Source organism: Salmo salar, unplaced genomic scaffold, assembly GCF_965601325.2.
Source record: "Salmo salar unplaced genomic scaffold, fSalSal1 ptg000645l, whole genome shotgun sequence".
Lineage (NCBI taxonomy): Eukaryota > Metazoa > Chordata > Actinopteri > Salmoniformes > Salmonidae > Salmo > Salmo salar.
Genome location: NW_027675450.1, coordinates 433,741 through 451,564, shown reverse-complemented (window position 1 = coordinate 451,564; position 17,824 = coordinate 433,741). Strand labels below are relative to the sequence as shown.

Sequence of the window (17,824 nt, the reverse complement as noted above, 5' to 3'; positions counted from 1 at the left end):
CTGGCTCTACCATAGAGATTCATCCACTTACTATAATAGCTGTGTTGCAATATTGATACAAGTTGATTTTCTGCAAAGTCCTCCAATTAACACACAGGTCCATGATATCAGATGTCTTTCATAAAGGCACAGAAGGGATTTGAACCCATGATCTTCAGTTTACAAGACCAACGCCTTACCACTTGGCCACCATGCCACTCTACATTCTGAGTTATATATCAACATTCAGGAAAGTAGTAGTTGTGTAAATGTGAATTTGGCACGCAAATAAACTCAGTGGAGAATCTTGGGATTGAACCGAGGACCTCATCCATATTTTGCATGCACTCCCCCTCTGAGCTTCCATCCCATTTCATTTGCAGATAAAATGCAATATCAATACAATGTACTTTTTATATACACCACTCCATTGAAACTACAAGGAAATGATAGCAGCAATTCTTAAACCAGCTACAGACTGGGATCGAACCCATGAACTTCAGTTTTTGAAAATGACGCCATAAAAGATGGCAATCATGCCACTTCTGTTCTATAATTGTACGAACAGGGATTGAAGGAATGTTCTTCAGATTACAAAACCAAATTATTTAGCACGTCTCTGTTTCCTGCTTAGAATTACAACATTCTGTAAAGTAGGAGTTGGTTGGGTCAATACAGTAATTTTAAATGGAGATGCTGGGGATTGAACCCAGGACCTCATACATGCGAAGCATGCGCTCTACCACTGAGCTACATCCCCGTTCTGGGAAAGATTAAAAATGTATCTTATTTTATTCTATTTTACCTTTATTTAACCAGGTAAGCTAGTGGAGAACAAGTTCTCATTGAGAACTGCAACCTGGCCAAGATAAAGCAAAGCAGTGCGACACAAACAACAACATAGAGTTACAAATGGAATAAACAAGCGTACAGTCAATAACACAATAGAAAAAAAGAAAGTCTATATTCAGTGTGTGCAAATGGCATGAGGAGGTAAGGTAATAAATAGGCCATGGTAGTGAGGTAATTACAATTGAGCAAATTAACACTGGAGTGACAGATGAGCAGATGATGATGTGCAAGTACAAATACTGGTGTGCAAAAGAGCAGAAAGTAAATAAAAACAATATGGGGATGAGGTAGGTAGATTGGGTGGGCTATTTACAGATGGCCTATGTACAGCTGCAGCGATCGGTTAGCTGCTCAGATAGCTGATGTTTAAAGTTAGTGAGGGAAATATAAGTGTCCAGGTTCAGCGATTTTTGCAATTCGTTCCAGTCATTGGCAGCAGAGAACTGGAAGGAAAGGCAGCCAAAGGAGGTGTTGGCTTTGGGGAGGACCAGTGAGATATATCTGCTGGAGCGAGTGCTACGGGTGGGTGTTTTTATCGTGACCAGTGAGTTGAGATAAGGCGGAGCTTTACCTAGCATAGACTTATAGATGACCTGGAGCCAGTGGGTCTGGTGACGAATAGGTAGCGAGGGCCAGCCGACTAGAGCATACAGGTCGCAGTGGTCATATCAATACAATTTACCTTTTCTTTACACTGTTCTAATGAAAGTACATTTCCATAATATCAGCTATCTTCCATAAACGTCAAACAAGGATGAACCCATGTGCTTCAGTTTACAGAAACAGATGATTTAGCATATCTATTTCCTTCTTAGAATGTCAACATTCTGGAAAGTGGGAGTTGTGCAAAAGCTAATTTAACAACTAATTACACTCAACAGAGAAGTTGGGGATTAACGTTGGACCGCATTCATGTAAAGTACTGGCTCTACCATAGAGATTCATCCACTTACTATAATAGCTGTGTTGCAATATTGATACAAGTTGATTTTCTGCAAAGTCCTCCAATTAACACACAGGTCCATGATATCAGATGTCTTTCATAAAGGCACAGAAGGGATTTGAACCCATGATCTTCAGTTTACAAGACCAACGCCTTACCACTTGGCCACCATGCCACTCTACATTCTGAATTATATATCAACATTCAGGAAAGTAGTAGTTGTGTAAATGTGAATTTGGCACGCAAATAAACTCAGTGGAGAATCTTGGGATTGAACCGAGGACCTCATCCATATTTTGCATGCACTCCCCCTCTGAGCTTCCATCCCATTTCATTTGCAGATAAAATGCAATATCAATACAATGTACTTTTTATATACACCACTCCATTGAAACTACAAGGAAATGATAGCAGCAATTCTTAAACCAGCTACAGACTGGGATCGAACCCATGAACTTCAGTTTTTGAAAATGACGCCATAAAAGATGGCAATCATGCCACTTCTGTTCTATAATTGTACGAACAGGGATTGAAGGAATGTTCTTCAGATTACAAAACCAAATTATTTAGCACGTCTCTGTTTCCTGCTTAGAATTACAACATTCTGTAAAGTAGGAGTTGGTTGGGTCAATACAGTAATTTTAAATGGAGATGCTGGGGATTGAACCCAGGACCTCATACATGCGAAGCATGCGCTCTACCACTGAGCTACATCCCCGTTCTGGGAAAGATTAAAAATATATCTTATTTTATTTTATTTCACCTTTATTTAACCAGGTAAGCTAGTGGAGAACAAGTTCTCATTGAGAACTGCAACCTGGCCAAGATAAAGCAAAGCAGTGCGACACAAACAACAACATAGAGTTACAAATGGAATAAACAAGCGTACAGTCAATAACACAATAGAAGAAAAGAAAGTCTATATTCAGTGTGTGCAAATGGCATGAGGAGGTAAGGTAATAAATAGGCCATGGTAGTGAGGTAATTACAATTTAGCAAATTAACACTGGAGTGATAGATGAGCAGATGATGATGTGCAAGTACAAATACTGGTGTGCAAAAGAGCAGAATGTAAATAAAAACAATATGGGGATGAGGTAGGTAGATTGGGTGGGCTATTTACAGATGGCCTATGTACAGCTGCAGCGATCGGTTAGCTGCTCAGATAGCTGATGTTTAAAGTTAGTGAGGGAAATATAAGTGTCCAGGTTCAGCGATTTTTGCAATTCGTTCCAGTCATTGGCAGCAGAGAACTGGAAGGAAAGGCAGCCAAAGGAGGTGTTGGCTTTGGGGATGACCAGTGAGATATATCTGCTGGAGCGAGTGCTACGGGTGGGTGTTTTTATCGTGACCAGTGAGTTGAGATAAGGCGGAGCTTTACCTAGCATAGACTTATAGATGACCTGGAGCCAGTGGGTCTGGTGACGAATAGGTAGCGAGGGCCAGCCGACTAGAGCATACAGGTCGCAGTGGTCATATCAATACAATTTACCTTTTCTTTACACTGTTCTAATGAAAGTACATTTCCATAATATCAGCTATCTTCCATAAACGTCAAACAAGGATGAACCCATGTGCTTCAGTTTACTGAAACAGATGATTTAGCATATCTATTTCCTTCTTAGAATGTCAACATTCTGGAAAGTGGGAGTTGTGCAAAAGCTAATTTAACAACTAATTACACTCAACAGAGAAGTTGGGGATTAACGTTGGACCGCATTCATGTAAAGTACTGGCTCTACCATAGAGATTCATCCACTTACTATAATAGCTGTGTTGCAATATTGATACAACTTGATTTTCTGCAAAGTCCTCCAATTAATGCACAGGTCCATGATATCAGATGTCTTTCATAAAGGCACAGAAGGGATTTGAACCCATGATCTTCGGTTTACAAGACCAACGCCTTACCACTTGGCCACCATGTCACTCTAAGTTCGGAATTATATATCAACATTCAGGAAAGTAGTAGTTGTGTAAATGTGAATTTGGCACGCAAATAAACTCAGTGGAGAATCTTGGGATTGAACCGAGGATCTCATCCATATTTTGCATGCACTCCCCCTCTGAGCTTCCATCCCATTTCATTTGCAGATAAAATGCAATATCAATACAATGTACTTTTTATATACACCACTCCATTGAAACTACAAGGAAATGATAGCAGCAATTCTTAAACCAGGTACAGACTGGGATCGAACCCATGAACTTCAGTTTTTGAAAATGACGCCATAAAAGATGGCAATCATGCCACTTCTGTTCTATAATTGTACGAACAGGGATTGAAGGAATGTTCTTCAGATTACAAAACCAAATTATTTAGCACGTCTGTTTCCTGCTTAGAATTACAACATTCTGTAAAGTAGGAGTTGGTTTGGTCAATGCAGTAATTTTAAATGGAGATGCTGGGGATTGAACCCAGGACCTCATACATGCGAAGCATGCACTCTACCACTGAGCTACATCCCCGTTCTGGGAAAGATTAAAAATGTATCTTATTTTATTCTATTTCACCTTTATTTAACCAGGTAAGCTAGTGGAGAACAAGTTCTCATTGAGAACTGCAACCTGGCCAAGATAAAGCAAAGCAGTGCGACACAAACAACAACATAGAGTTACAAATGGAATAAACAAGCGTACAGTCAATAACACAATAGAAAAAAAGAAAGTCTATATTCAGTGTGTGCAAATGGCATGAGGAGGTAAGGTAATAAATAGGCCATGGTAGTGAGGTAATTACAATTGAGCAAATTAACACTGGAGTGACAGATGAGCAGATGATGATGTGCAAGTACAAATACTGGTGTGCAAAAGAGCAGAAAGTAAATAAAAACAATATGGGGATGAGGTAGGTAGATTGGGTGGGCTATTTACAGATGGCCTATGTACAGCTGCAGCGATCGGTTAGCTGCTCAGATAGCTGATGTTTAAAGTTAGTGAGGGAAATATAAGTGTCCAGGTTCAGCGATTTTTGCAATTCGTTCCAGTCATTGGCAGCAGAGAACTGGAAGGAAAGGCAGCCAAAGGAGGTGTTGGCTTTGGGGATGACCAGTGAGATATATCTGCTGGAGCGAGTGCTACGGGTGGGTGTTTTTATCGTGACCAGTAAGTTGAGATAAGGCGGAGCTTTACCTAGCATAGACTTATAGATGACCTGGAGTTAGTGGGTCTGGTGACGAATAGGTAGCGAGGGCCAGCCGACTAGAGCATACAGGTCGCAGTGGTCATATCAATACAATTTACCTTTTCTTTACACTGTTCTAATGAAAGTACATTTCCATAATATCAGCTATCTTCCATAAACGTCAAACAAGGATGAACCCATGTGCTTCAGTTTACAGAAACAGATGATTTAGCATATCTATTTCCTTCTTAGAATGTCAACATTCTGGAAAGTGGGAGTTGTGCAAAAGCTAATTTAACAACTAATTACACTCAACAGAGAAGTTGGGGATTAACGTTGGACCGCATTCATGTAAAGTACTGGCTCTACCATAGAGATTCATCCACTTACTATAATAGCTGTGTTGCAATATTGATACAACTTGATTTTCTGCAAAGTCCTCCAATTAATGCACAGGTCCATGATATCAGATGTCTTTCATAAAGGCACAGAAGAGATTTGAACCCATTATATTCGGTTTACAAGACCAACGCCTTACCACTTGGCCACCATGTCACTCTAAGTTCTGAATTATATATCAACATTCAGGAAAGTAGTAGTTGTGTAAATGTGAATTTGGCACGCAAATAAACTCAGTGGAGAATCTTGGGATTGAACCGAGGACCTCATCCATATTTTGCATGCACTCCCCCTCTGAGCTTCCATCCCATTTCATTTGCAGATAAAATGCAATATCAATACAATGTACTTTTTATATACACCACTCCATTGAAACTACAAGGAAATGATAGCAGCAATTCTTAAACCAGGTACAGACTGGGATCGAACCCATGAACTTCAGTTTTTGAAAATGACGCCATAAAAGATGGCAATCATGCCACTTCTGTTCTATAATTGTACGAACAGGGATTGAAGGAATGTTCTTCAGATTACAAAACCAAATTATTTAGCACGTCTGTTTCCTGCTTAGAATTACAACATTCTGTAAAGTAGGAGCTGGTTGGGTCAATGCAGTAATTTTAAATGGAGATGCTGGGGATTGAACCCAGGACCTCATACATGCGAAGCATGCGCTCTACCACTGAGCTACATCCCCGTTCTGGGAAAGATTAAAAATGTATCTTATTTTATTCTATTTCACCTTTATTTAACCAGGTAAGCTAGTGAAGAACAAGTTCTCATTGAGAACTGCAACCTGGCCAAGATAAAGCAAAGCAGTGCGACACAAACAACAACATAGAATTACAAATGGAATAAACAAGCGTACAGTCAATAACACAATAGAAAAAAAGAAAGTCTATATTCAGTGTGTGCAAATGGCATGAGGAGGTAAGGTAATAAATAGGCCATGGTAGTGAGGTAATTACAATTGAGCAAATTAACACTGGAGTGACAGATGAGCAGGTGATGATGTGCAAGTACAAATACTGGTGTGCAAAAGAGCAGAAAGTAAATAAAAACAATATGGGGATGAGGTAGGTAGATTGGGTGGGCTATTTACAGATGGCCTATGTACAGCTGCAGCGATCGGTTAGCTGCTCAGATAGCTGATGTTTAAAGTTAGTGAGGGAAATATAAGTGTCCAGGTTCAGCGATTTTTGCAATTCGTTCCAGTCATTGGCAGCAGAGAACTGGAAGGAAAGGCAGCCAAAGGAGGTGTTGGCTTTGGGGATGACCAGTGAGATATATCTGCTGGAGCGAGTGCTACGGGTGGGTGTTTTTATCGTGACCAGTGAGTTGAGATAAGGCGGAGCTTTACCTAGCATAGACTTATAGATGACCTGGAGCCAGTGGGTCTGGTGACGAATAGGTAGCGAGGGCCAGCCGACTAGAGCATACAGGTCGCAGTGGTCATATCAATACAATTTACCTTTTCTTTACACTGTTCTAATGAAAGTACATTTCCATAATATCAGCTATCTTCCATAAACGTCAAACAAGGATGAACCCATGTGCTTCAGTTTACAGAAACAGATGATTTAGCATATCTATTTCCTTCTTAGAATGTCAACATTCTGGAAAGTGGGAGTTGTGCAAAAGCTAATTTAACAACTAATTACACTCAACAGAGAAGTTGGGGATTAACGTTGGACCGCATTCATGTAAAGTACTGGCTCTACCATAGAGATTCATCCACTTACTATAATAGCTGTGTTGCAATATTGATACAACTTGATTTTCTGCAAAGTGCTCCAATTAATGCACAGGTCCATGATATCAGATGTCTTTCATAAAGGCACAGAAGGGATTTGAACCCATGATATTCGGTTTACAAGACCAACGCCTTACCACTTGGCCACCATGTCACTCTAAGTTCTGAATTATATATCAACATTCAGGAAAGTAGTAGTTGTGTAAATGTGAATTTGGCACGCAAATAAACTCAGTGGAGAATCTTGGGATTGAACCGAGGACCTCATCCATATTTTGCATGCACTGCCCCTCTGAGCTTCCATCCCATTTCATTTGCAGATAAAATGCAATATCAATACAATGTACTTTTTATATACACCACTCCATTGAAACTACAAGGAAATGATAGCAGCAATTCTTAAACCAGGTACAGACTGGGATCGAACCCATGAACTTCAGTTTTTGAAAATGACGCCATAAAAGATGGCAATCATGCCACTTCTGTTCTATAATTGTACGAACAGGGATTGAAGGAATGTTCTTCAGATTACAAAACCAAATTATTTAGCACGTCTCTGTTTCCTGCTTAGAATTACAACATTCTGTAAAGTAGGAGTTGGTTGGGTCAATACAGTAATTTTAAATGGAGATGCTGGGGATTGAACCCAGGACCTCATACATGCGAAGCATGCACTCTACCACTGAGCTACATCCCCGTTCTGGGAAAGATTAAAAATGTATCTTATTTTATTTTATTTCACCTTTATTTAACCAGGTAAGCTAGTGGAGAACAAGTTCTCATTGAGAACTGCAACCTGGCCAAGATAAAGCAAAGCAGTGCGACACAAACAACAACATAGAGTTACAAATGGAATAAACAAGCGTACAGTCAATAACACAATAGAAGAAAAGAAAGTCTATATTCAGTGTGTGCAAATGGCATGAGGAGGTAAGGTAATAAATAGGCCATGGTAGTGAGGTAATTACAATTTAGCAAATTAACACTGGAGTGATAGATGAGCAGATGATGATGTGCAAGTACAAATACTGGTGTGCAAAAGAGCAGAAAGTAAATAAAAACAATATGGGGATGAGGTAGGTAGATTGGGTGGGCTATTTACAGATGGCCTATGTACAGCTGCAGCGATCGGTTAGCTGCTCAGATAGCTGATGTTTAAAGTTAGTGAGGGAAATATAAGTGTCCAGGTTCAGCGATTTTTGCAATTCGTTCCAGTCATTGGCAGCAGAGAACTGGAAGGAAAGGCAGCCAAAGGAGGTGTTGGCTTTGGGGATGACCAGTGAGATATATCTGCTGGAGCGAGTGCTACGGGTGGGTGTTTTTATCGTGACCAGTGAGTTGAGATAAGGCGGAGCTTTACCTAGCATAGACTTATAGATGACCTGGAGCCAGTGGGTCTGGTGACGAATAGGTAGCGAGGGCCAGCCGACTAGAGCATACAGGTCGCAGTGGTCATATCAATACAATGTACCTTTTCTTTACACTGTTCTAATGAAAGTACATTTCCATAATATCAGCTATCTTCCATAAACGTCAAACAAGGATGAACCCATGTGCTTCAGTTTACTGAAACAGATGATTTAGCATATCTATTTCCTTCTTAGAATGTCAACATTCTGGAAAGTGGGAGTTGTGCAAAAGCTAATTTAACAACTAATTACACTCAACAGAGAAGTTGGGGATTAACGTTGGACCGCATTCATGTAAAGTACTGGCTCTACCATAGAGATTCATCCACTTACTATAATAGCTGTGTTGCAATATTGATACAACTTGATTTTCTGCAAAGTCCTCCAATTAATGCACAGGTCCATGATATCAGATGTCTTTCATAAAGGCACAGAAGGGATTTGAACCCATGATATTCGGTTTACAAGACCAACGCCTTACCACTTGGCCACCATGTCACTCTAAGTTCTGAATTATATATCAACATTCAGGAAAGTAGTAGTTGTGTAAATGTGAATTTGGCACGCAAATAAACTCAGTGGAGAATCTTGGGATTGAACCGAGGACCTCATCCATATTTTGCATGCACTCCCCCTCTGAGCTTCCATCCCATTTCATTTGCAGATAAAATGCAATATCAATACAATGTACTTTTTATATACACCACTCCATTGAAACTACAAGGAAATGATAGCAGCAATTCTTAAACCAGGTACAGACTGGGATCGAACCCATGAACTTCATTTTTTGAAAATGACGCCATAAAAGATGGCAATCATGCCACTTCTGTTCTATAATTGTACGAACAGGGATTGAAGGAATGTTCTTCAGATTACAAAACCAAATTATTTAGCACGTCTCTGTTTCCTGCTTAGAATTACAACATTCTGTAAAGTAGGAGTTGGTTGGGTCAATACAGTAATTTTAAATGGAGATGCTGGGGATTGAACCCAGGACCTCATACATGCGAAGCATGCGCTCTACCACTGAGCTACATCCCCGTTCTGGGAAAGATTAAAAATGTATCTTATTTTATTTTATTTCACCTTTATTTAACCAGGTAAGCTAGTGGAGAACAAGTTCTCATTGAGAACTGCAACCTGGCCAAGATAAAGCAAAGCAGTGCGACACAAACAACAACATAGAGTTACAAATGGAATAAACAAGCGTACAGTCAATAACACAATAGAAGAAAAGAAAGTCTATATTCAGTGTGTGCAAATGGCATGAGGAGGTAAGGTAATAAATAGGCCATGGTAGTGAGGTAATTACAATTTAGCAAATTAACACTGGAGTGATAGATGAGCAGATGATGATGTGCAAGTACAAATACTGGTGTGCAAAAGAGCAGAAAGTAAATAAAAACAATATGGGGATGAGGTAGGTAGATTGGGTGGGCTATTTACAGATGGCCTATGTACAGCTGCAGCGATCGGTTAGCTGCTCAGATAGCTGATGTTTAAAGTTAGTGAGGGAAATATAAGTGTCCAGGTTCAGCGATTTTTGCAATTCGTTCCAGTCATTGGCAGCAGAGAACTGGAAGGAAAGGCAGCCAAAGGAGGTGTTGGCTTTGGGGATGACCAGTGAGATATATCTGCTGGAGCGAGTGCTACGGGTGGGTGTTTTTATCGTGACCAGTGAGTTGAGATAAGGCGGAGCTTTACCTAGCATAGACTTATAGATGACCTGGAGCCAGTGGGTCTGGTGACGAATAGGTATCGAGGGCCAGCCGACTAGAGCATACAGGTCGCAGTCGTCATATCAATACAATTTACCTTTTCTTTACACTGTTCTAATGAAAGTACATTTCCATAATATCAGCTATCTTCCATAAACGTCAAACAAGGATGAACCCATGTGCTTCAGTTTACTGAAACAGATGATTTAGCATATCTATTTCCTTCTTAGAATGTCAACATTCTGGAAAGTGGGAGTTGTGCAAAAGCTAATTTAACAACTAATTACACTCAACAGAGAAGTTGGGGATTAACGTTGGACCGCATTCATGTAAAGTACTGGCTCTACCATAGAGATTCATCCACTTACTATAATAGCTGTGTTGCAATATTGATACAACTTGATTTTCTGCAAAGTCCTCCAATTAATGCACAGGCCTATGATATCAGATGTCTTTCATAAAGGCACAGAAGGGATTTGAACCCATGATCTTCGGTTTACAAGACCAACACCTTACCACTTGGCCACCATGTCAGTCTAAGTTCGGAATTATATATCAACATTCAGGAAAGTAGTAGTTGTGTAAATGTGAATTTGGCACGCAAATAAACTCAGTGGAGAATCTTGGGATTGAACCGAGGACCTCATCCATATTTTGCATGCACTCCCCCTCTGAGCTTCCATCCCATTTCATTTGCAGATAAAATGCAATATCAATACAATGTACTTTTTATATACACCACTCCATTGAAACTACAAGGAAATGATAGCAGCAATTCTTAAACCAGGTACAGACTGGGATCGAACCCATGAACTTCAGTTTTTGAAAATGACGCCATAAAAGATGGCAATCATGCCACTTCTGTTCTATAATTGTACGAACAGGGATTGAAGGAATGTTCTTCAGATTACAAAACCAAATTATTTAGCACGTCTCTGTTTCCTGCTTAGAATTACAACATTCTGTAAAGTAGGAGTTGGTTGGGTCAATACAGTAATTTTAAATGGAGATGCTGGGGATTGAACCCAGGACCTCATACATGCGAAGCATGCACTCTACCACTGAGCTACATCCCCGTTCTGGGAAAGATTAAAAATGTATCTTATTTTATTTTATTTCACCTTTATTTAACCAGGTAAGCTAGTGGAGAACAAGTTCTCATTGAGAACTGCAACCTGGCCAAGATAAAGCAAAGCAGTGCGACACAAACAACAACATAGAGTTACAAATGGAATAAACAAGCGTACAGTCAATAACACAATAGAAGAAAAGAAAGTCTATATTCAGTGTGTGCAAATGGCATGAGGAGGTAAGGTAATAAATAGGCCATGGTAGTGAGGTAATTACAATTTAGCAAATTAACACTGGAGTGATAGATGAGCAGATGATGATGTGCAAGTACAAATACTGGTGTGCAAAAGAGCAGAAAGTAAATAAAAACAATATGGGGATGAGGTAGGTAGATTGGGTGGGCTATTTACAGATGGCCTATGTACAGCTGCAGCGATCGGTTAGCTGCTCAGATAGCTGATGTTTAAAGTTAGTGAGGGAAATATAAGTGTCCAGGTTCAGCGATTTTTGCAATTCGTTCCAGTCATTGGCAGCAGAGAACTGGAAGGAAAGGCAGCCAAAGGAGGTGTTGGCTTTGGGGATGACCAGTGAGATATATCTGCTGGAGCGAGTGCTACGGGTGGGTGTTTTTATCGTGACCAGTGAGTTGAGATAAGGCGGAGCTTTACCTAGCATAGACTTATAGATGACCTGGAGCCAGTGGGTCTGGTGACGAATAGGTAGCGAGGGCCAGCCGACTAGAGCATACAGGTCGCAGTGGTCATATCAATACAATTTACCTTTTCTTTACACTGTTCTAATGAAAGTACATTTCCATAATATCAGCTATCTTCCATAAACGTCAAACAAGGATGAACCCATGTGCTTCAGTTTACTGAAACAGATGATTTAGCATATCTATTTCCTTCTTAGAATGTCAACATTCTGGAAAGTGGGAGTTGTGCAAAAGCTAATTTAACAACTAATTACACTCAACAGAGAAGTTGGGGATTAACGTTGGACCGCATTCATGTAAAGTACTGGCTCTACCATAGAGATTCATCCACTTACTATAATAGCTGTGTTGCAATATTGATACAACTTGATTTTCTGCAAAGTCCTCCAATTAATGCACAGGTCCATGATATCAGATGTCTTTCATAAAGGCACAGAAGGGATTTGAACCCATGATATTCGGTTTACAAGACCAACGCCTTACCACTTGGCCACCATGTCACTCTAAGTTCTGAATTATATATCAACATTCAGGAAAGTAGTAGTTGTGTAAATGTGAATTTGGCACGCAAATAAACTCAGTGGAGAATCTTGGGATTGAACCGAGGACCTCATCCATATTTTGCATGCACTCCCCCTCTGAGCTTCCATCCCATTTCATTTGCAGATAAAATGCAATATCAATACAATGTACTTTTTATATACACCACTCCATTGAAACTACAAGGAAATGATAGCAGCAATTCTTAAACCAGGTACAGACTGGGATCGAACCCATGAACTTCAGTTTTTGAAAATGACGCCATAAAAGATGGCAATCATGCCACTTCTGTTCTATAATTGTACGAACAGGGATTGAAGGAATGTTCTTCAGATTACAAAACCAAATTATTTAGCACGTCTCTGTTTCCTGCTTAGAATTACAACATTCTGTAAAGTAGGAGTTGGTTGGGTCAATACAGTAATTTTAAATGGAGATGCTGGGGATTGAACCCAGGACCTCATACATGCGAAGCATGCGCTCTACCACTGAGCTACATCCCCGTTCTGGGAAAGATTAAAAATGTATCTTATTTTATTTTATTTCACCTTTATTTAACCAGGTAAGCTAGTGGAGAACAAGTTCTCATTGAGAACTGCAACCTGGCCAAGATAAAGCAAAGCAGTGCGACACAAACAACAACATAGAGTTACAAATGGAATAAACAAGCGTACAGTCAATAACACAATAGAAGAAAAGAAAGTCTATATTCAGTGTGTGCAAATGGCATGAGGAGGTAAGGTAATAAATAGGCCATGGTAGTGAGGTAATTACAATTTAGCAAATTAACACTGGAGTGATAGATGAGCAGATGATGATGTGCAAGTACAAATACTGGTGTGCAAAAGAGCAGAAAGTAAATAAAAACAATATGGGGATGAGGTAGGTAGATTGGGTGGGCTATTTACAGATGGCCTATGTACAGCTGCAGCGATCGGTTAGCTGCTCAGATAGCTGATGTTTAAAGTTAGTGAGGGAAATATAAGTGTCCAGGTTCAGCGATTTTTGCAATTCGTTCCAGTCATTGGCAGCAGAGAACTGGAAGGAAAGGCAGCCAAAGGAGGTGTTGGCTTTGGGGATGACCAGTGAGATATATCTGCTGGAGCGAGTGCTACGGGTGGGTGTTTTTATCGTGACCAGTGAGTTGAGATAAGGCGGAGCTTTACCTAGCATAGACTTATAGATGACCTGGAGCCAGTGGGTCTGGTGACGAATAGGTAGCGAGGGCCAGCCGACTAGAGCATACAGGTCGCAGTGGTCATATCAATACAATTTACCTTTTCTTTACACTGTTCTAATGAAAGTACATTTCCATAATATCAGCTATCTTCCATAAACGTCAAACAAGGATGAACCCATGTGCTTCAGTTTACTGAAACAGATGATTTAGCATATCTATTTCCTTCTTAGAATGTCAACATTCTGGAAAGTGGGAGTTGTGCAAAAGCTAATTTAACAACTAATTACACTCAACAGAGAAGTTGGGGATTAACGTTGGACCGCATTCATGTAAAGTACTGGCTCTACCATAGAGATTCATCCACTTACTATAATAGCTGTGTTGCAATATTGATACAACTTGATTTTCTGCAAAGTCCTCCAATTAATGCACAGGTCCATGATATCAGATGTCTTTCATAAAGGCACAGAAGGGATTTGAACCCATGATCTTCGGTTTACAAGACCAACACCTTACCACTTGGCCACCATGTCACTCTAAGTTCGGAATTATATATCAACATTCAGGAAAGTAGTAGTTGTGTAAATGTGAATTTGGCACGCAAATAAACTCAGTGGAGAATCTTGGGATTGAACCGAGGACCTCATCCATATTTTGCATGCACTCCCCCTCTGAGCTTCCATCCCATTTCATTTGCAGATAAAATGCAATATCAATACAATGTACTTTTTATATACACCACTCCATTGAAACTACAAGGAAATGATAGCAGCAATTCTTAAACCAGGTACAGACTGGGATCGAACCCATGAACTTCAGTTTTTGAAAATGACGCCATAAAAGATGGCAATCATGCCACTTCTGTTCTATAATTGTACGAACAGGGATTGAAGGAATGTTCTTCAGATTACAAAACCAAATTATTTAGCACGTCTCTGTTTCCTGCTTAGAATTACAACATTCTGTAAAGTAGGAGTTGGTTGGGTCAATGCAGTAATTTTAAATGGAGATGCTGGGGATTGAACCCAGGACCTCATACATGCGAAGCATGCGCTCTACCACTGAGCTACATCCCCGTTCTGGGAAAGATTAAAAATGTATCTTATTTTATTTCACCTTTATTTAACCAGGTAAGCTAGTGGAGAACAAGTTCTCATTGAGAACTGCAACCTGGCCAAGATAAAGCAAAGCAGTGCGACACAAACAACAACATAGAGTTACAAATGGAATAAACAAGCGTACAGTCAATAACACAATAGAAGAAAAGAAAGTCTATATTCAGTGTGTGCAAATGGCATGAGGAGGTAAGGTAATAAATAGGCCATGGTAGTGAGGTAATTACAATTTAGCAAATTAACACTGGAGTGATAGATGAGCAGATGATGATGTGCAAGTACAAATACTGGTGTGCAAAAGAGCAGAAAGTAAATAAAAACAATATGGGGATGAGGTAGGTAGATTGGGTGGGCTATTTACAGATGGCCTATGTACAGCTGCAGCGATCGGTTAGCTGCTCAGATAGCTGATGTTTAAAGTTAGTGAGGGAAATATAAGTGTCCAGGTTCAGCGATTTTTGCAATTCGTTCCAGTCATTGGCAGCAGAGAACTGGAAGGAAAGGCAGCCAAAGGAGGTGTTGGCTTTGGGGATGACCAGTGAGATATATCTGCTGGAGCGAGTGCTACGGGTGGGTGTTTTTATCGTGACCAGTGAGTTGAGATAAGGCGGAGCTTTACCTAGCATAGACTTATAGATGACCTTGAGCCAGTGGGTCTGGTGACGAATAGGTAGCGAGGGCCAGCCGACTAGAGCATACAGGTCGCAGTGGTCATATCAATACAATTTACCTTTTCTTTACATTGTTCTAATGAAAGTACATTTCCATAATATCAGCTATCTTCCATAAACGTCAAACAAGGATGAACCCATGTGCTTCAGTTTACTGAAACAGATGATTTAGCATATCTATTTCCTTCTTAGAATGTCAACATTCTGGAAAGTGGGAGTTGTGCAAAAGCTAATTTAACAACTAATTACACTCAACAGAGAAGTTGGGGATTAACGTTGGACCGCATTCATGTAAAGTACTGGCTCTACCATAGAGATTCATCCACTTACTATAATAGGTGTGTTGCAATATTGATACAACTTGATTTTCTGCAAAGTCCTCCAATTAATGCACAGGTCCATGATATCAGATGTCTTTCATAAAGGCACAGAAGGGATTTGAACCCATGATCTTCGGTTTACAAGACCAACACCTTACCACTTGGCCACCATGTCACTCTAAGTTCGGAATTATATATCAACATTCAGGAAAGTAGTAGTTGTGTAAATGTGAATTTGGCACGCAAATAAACTCAGTGGAGAATCTTGGGATTGAACCGAGGACCTCATCCATATTTTGCATGCACTCCCCCTCTGAGCTTCCATCCCATTTCATTTGCAGATAAAATGCAATATCAATACAATGTACTTTTTATATACACCACTCCATTGAAACTACAAGGAAATGATAGCAGCAATTCTTAAACCAGGTACAGACTGGGATCGAACCCATGAACTTCAGTTTTTGAAAATGACGCCATAAAAGATGGCAATCATGCCACTTCTGTTCTATAATTGTACGAACAGGGATTGAAGGAATGTTCTTCAGATTACAAAACCAAATTATTTAGCACGTCTCTGTTTCCTGCTTAGAATTACAACGTTCTGTAAAGTAGGAGTTGGTTGGGTCAATGCAGTAATTTTAAATGGAGATGCTGGGGATTGAACCCAGGACCTCATACATGCGAAGCATGCGCTCTACCACTGAGCTACATCCCCGTTCTGGGAAAGATTAAAAATGTATCTTATTTTATTTCACCTTTATTTAACCAGGTAAGCTAGTGGAGAACAAGTTCTCATTGAGAACTGCAACCTGGCCAAGATAAAGCAAAGCAGTGCGACACAAACAACAACATAGAGTTACAAATGGAATAAACAAGCGTACAGTCAATAACACAATAGAAGAAAAGAAAGTCTATATTCAGTGTGTGCAAATGGCATGAGGAGGTAAGGTAATAAATAGGCCATGGTAGTGAGGTAATTACAATTTAGCAAATTAACACTGGAGTGATAGATGAGCAGATGATGATGTGCAAGTACAAATACTGGTGTGCAAAAGAGCAGAAAGTAAATAAAAACAATATGGGGATGAGGTAGGTAGATTGGGTGGGCTATTTACAGATGGCCTATGTACAGCTGCAGCGATCGGTTAGCTGCTCAGATAGCTGATGTTTAAAGTTAGTGAGGGAAATATAAGTGTCCAGGTTCAGCGATTTTTGCAATTCGTTCCAGTCATTGGCAGCAGAGAACTGGAAGGAAAGGCAGCCAAAGGAGGTGTTGGCTTTGGGGATGACCAGTGAGATATATCTGCTGGAGCGAGTGCTACGGGTGGGTGTTTTTATCGTGACCAGTGAGTTGAGATAAGGCGGAGCTTTACCTAGCATAGACTTATAGATGACCTGGAGCCAGTGGGTCTGGTGACGAATAGGTAGCGAGGGCCAGCCGACTAGAGCATACAGGTCGCAGTGGTCATATCAATACAATTTACCTTTTCTTTACACTGTTCTAATGAAAGTACATTTCCATAATATCAGCTATCTTCCATAAACGTCAAACAAGGATGAACCCATGTGCTTCAGTTTACTGAAACAGATGATTTAGCATATCTATTTCCTTCTTAGAATGTCAACATTCTGGAAAGTGGGAGTTGTGCAAAAGCTAATTTAACAACTAATTACACTCAACAGAGAAGTTGGGGATTAACGTTGGACCGCATTCATGTAAAGTACTGGCTCTACCATAGAGATTCATCCACTTACTATAATAGCTGTGTTGCAATATTGATACAACTTGATTTTCTGCAAAGTCCTCCAATTAATGCACAGGTCCATGATATCAGATGTCTTTCATAAAGGCACAGAAGGGATTTGAACCCATGATATTCGGTTTACAAGACCAACGCCTTACCACTTGGCCACCATGTCACTCTAAGTTCTGAATTATATATCAACATTCAGGAAAGTAGTAGTTGTGTAAATGTGAATTTGGCACGCAAATAAACTCAGTGGAGAATCTTGGGATTGAACCGAGGACCTC

At 40.0% G+C, this 17,824-nt stretch overlaps 13 non-coding genes across 13 annotated transcripts; all 13 read right to left on the bottom strand.

Moving 5' to 3' along the window:
• Positions 1-124: 124 nt before the first annotated feature.
• trnat-ugu (transfer RNA threonine (anticodon UGU)) lies at positions 125-196 on the bottom strand. The gene has a single exon. It is a non-coding gene; the product is annotated as a tRNA-Thr (tRNA).
• A 471-nt stretch (positions 197-667) lies between these two features.
• On the bottom strand, positions 668-739 carry trnaa-cgc (transfer RNA alanine (anticodon CGC)). Its single transcript has one exon. It is a non-coding gene; the product is annotated as a tRNA-Ala (tRNA).
• Positions 740-1,877: 1,138 nt separating this feature from the next.
• Positions 1,878-1,949, bottom strand: trnat-ugu (transfer RNA threonine (anticodon UGU)). The gene has a single exon. It is a non-coding gene; the product is annotated as a tRNA-Thr (tRNA).
• A 471-nt stretch (positions 1,950-2,420) lies between these two features.
• On the bottom strand, positions 2,421-2,492 carry trnaa-cgc (transfer RNA alanine (anticodon CGC)). Its single transcript has one exon. It is a non-coding gene; the product is annotated as a tRNA-Ala (tRNA).
• A 1,138-nt stretch (positions 2,493-3,630) lies between these two features.
• Positions 3,631-3,702, bottom strand: trnat-ugu (transfer RNA threonine (anticodon UGU)). The gene has a single exon. It is a non-coding gene; the product is annotated as a tRNA-Thr (tRNA).
• Positions 3,703-4,171: 469 nt separating this feature from the next.
• On the bottom strand, positions 4,172-4,243 carry trnaa-cgc (transfer RNA alanine (anticodon CGC)). Its single transcript has one exon. It is a non-coding gene; the product is annotated as a tRNA-Ala (tRNA).
• A 1,679-nt stretch (positions 4,244-5,922) lies between these two features.
• On the bottom strand, positions 5,923-5,994 carry trnaa-cgc (transfer RNA alanine (anticodon CGC)). Its single transcript has one exon. It is a non-coding gene; the product is annotated as a tRNA-Ala (tRNA).
• A 1,681-nt stretch (positions 5,995-7,675) lies between these two features.
• Positions 7,676-7,747, bottom strand: trnaa-cgc (transfer RNA alanine (anticodon CGC)). Its single transcript has one exon. It is a non-coding gene; the product is annotated as a tRNA-Ala (tRNA).
• A 1,681-nt stretch (positions 7,748-9,428) lies between these two features.
• trnaa-cgc (transfer RNA alanine (anticodon CGC)) lies at positions 9,429-9,500 on the bottom strand. The gene has a single exon. It is a non-coding gene; the product is annotated as a tRNA-Ala (tRNA).
• A 1,681-nt stretch (positions 9,501-11,181) lies between these two features.
• On the bottom strand, positions 11,182-11,253 carry trnaa-cgc (transfer RNA alanine (anticodon CGC)). The gene has a single exon. It is a non-coding gene; the product is annotated as a tRNA-Ala (tRNA).
• Positions 11,254-12,934: 1,681 nt separating this feature from the next.
• Positions 12,935-13,006, bottom strand: trnaa-cgc (transfer RNA alanine (anticodon CGC)). The gene has a single exon. It is a non-coding gene; the product is annotated as a tRNA-Ala (tRNA).
• A 1,681-nt stretch (positions 13,007-14,687) lies between these two features.
• Positions 14,688-14,759, bottom strand: trnaa-cgc (transfer RNA alanine (anticodon CGC)). Its single transcript has one exon. It is a non-coding gene; the product is annotated as a tRNA-Ala (tRNA).
• Positions 14,760-16,435: 1,676 nt separating this feature from the next.
• On the bottom strand, positions 16,436-16,507 carry trnaa-cgc (transfer RNA alanine (anticodon CGC)). The gene has a single exon. It is a non-coding gene; the product is annotated as a tRNA-Ala (tRNA).
• Between the last annotated feature and the right edge of the window lie 1,317 nt (positions 16,508-17,824).